The following is a 1,546-nucleotide window of genomic DNA, read 5'->3' as shown; positions in this document are numbered from 1 at the left end:
TGTGTGTGTGTGCAGCGCTGGACGGTAAAGAGCTGAACTCAGACCTGAAGAGCAGCAACACTGTGGCTCTGTCGGAGGATCCGGATGCAGAAGCTCAGGACAGCAGCAGGAAGAAGGTGAGCAGCGCAGGAGGAGCGTGTGTGTGTGTGTGTGTGTGTGTGTGTGTGTGAGAGTGTGTGTAGCTCTGCTCCTCACATCACTCTGTGTTTCAGATCCCAGACGATGACGTCACTGAGATCTCAGAAGCCACTGAAATCACGGACGCCACCGACGTGTCAGAAGTGTTGGAGCTGGAGAACAAGAAGAAGGTGCGAGTGCTGTTAGATTGACAGAAGGAGCTGCAGCTGCTGATGTGACTGAGCGTGACGCTGTGTTTCTTCATCAGAGCGGGGAAACGGCTGAAGACGCTGACGCCGAGCAGCAGCTCATCGCCTCATATAAGTATGAAGGAGCCACGACCAACATCCACCCGTACCTGTCAGCCATGGTCAACTACGCTCAGCCCGTCAAGTTCCAGAGCTTCGAGGTCGCTGAGGGTCAGTCCAGCGTCCGCAAACGTCACGATCACTACTAGAGAGAAACCATGAAAAGGCAGCTAATGATAAAAAATTATACAAATCAAACCTTTAAAACAGGGTCAGAAACACACTGATACAGTCTGTCACATACACACACGTTTATTCACTGTTTGGACCAGTGTTGGGGAAAGTTACTTTTAAAAGTAATGCATTACAATATTGCGTTACTCCCTAAAAAAGTAACGAATTACTCAGGCTGAAGGAAATGTAAATTCTCGTCTGTACAGTAGAGGGCGCCGCTCAAACTAATCTCATGAAGAATATGACGCAGGAGAAGAACGTTCAACACTAGTCAGCAATAACTAAAATCAAACACAGATCTGTTATTTTTGCTTAGTATGGTTGATTTGGATCATCGAAGGTCAACAGCAAAAACACTGGTTGATAAAATGGGATTAAATACATAAATCATATTTGTCTTACTTAACATTTAATTATTGCAGGTTTGTAGAATATTCTGAGTTTGCATTTGACTGTTTTTATTGATTGTGAGGAACACTGAATGTGTTTGTGTGCAGTAAGATGAGTAAACACATGTTCATATTTAGTCTAGAACTACAGTAAGATCATGTTCACACACAACGCTCTGCACTTACTCCTGATTTCTGTCACCATGGCAACACCAGAGCTGTCACTCAACACATGGAAACAAAGTAACATGTTACTTATTTGAAAAAGTAACTCAGATATTTCCCTCTAAAGTAAAAAGTAATGCGTTACCCCCAACACTGTTTTGGACGTTCTTGTTTGATGTATTTTCAAGTTTTGAGGTAAATGATCAGTCATTATCTCCATTTACATTTAGACATTTAGCAGACGCTTTTGTCCAAAGCGACTTACAATTGGAGAATACATCAAGCGATTCATCTTAAAGAGGCAAACAGTCACAGAAAGTGCTCGTTTCAAGCATTGTTCAAATAAGTACAAGCTAGAAAGGGAAGGAATAAATAAAGAGAAAGACAAAGTTC

The 1,546-nt window shown here is 42.6% G+C and overlaps 1 pseudogene; it reads left to right on the top strand.

The window, feature by feature from the left end:
* LOC107704369 (1-phosphatidylinositol 4,5-bisphosphate phosphodiesterase beta-4-like) overlaps positions 1-1,546 on the top strand; it is a 56,681-nt pseudogene that overhangs the window by 22,020 nt on the left and 33,115 nt on the right.

This window comes from Sinocyclocheilus anshuiensis, unplaced genomic scaffold, assembly GCF_001515605.1.
Source record: "Sinocyclocheilus anshuiensis isolate Anshui unplaced genomic scaffold, SAMN03320099.WGS_v1.1 scaffold1115, whole genome shotgun sequence".
In the NCBI taxonomy this organism is placed as follows: domain Eukaryota; kingdom Metazoa; phylum Chordata; class Actinopteri; order Cypriniformes; family Cyprinidae; genus Sinocyclocheilus; species Sinocyclocheilus anshuiensis.
This window is presented reverse-complemented; position numbering and strand designations above follow the sequence as displayed.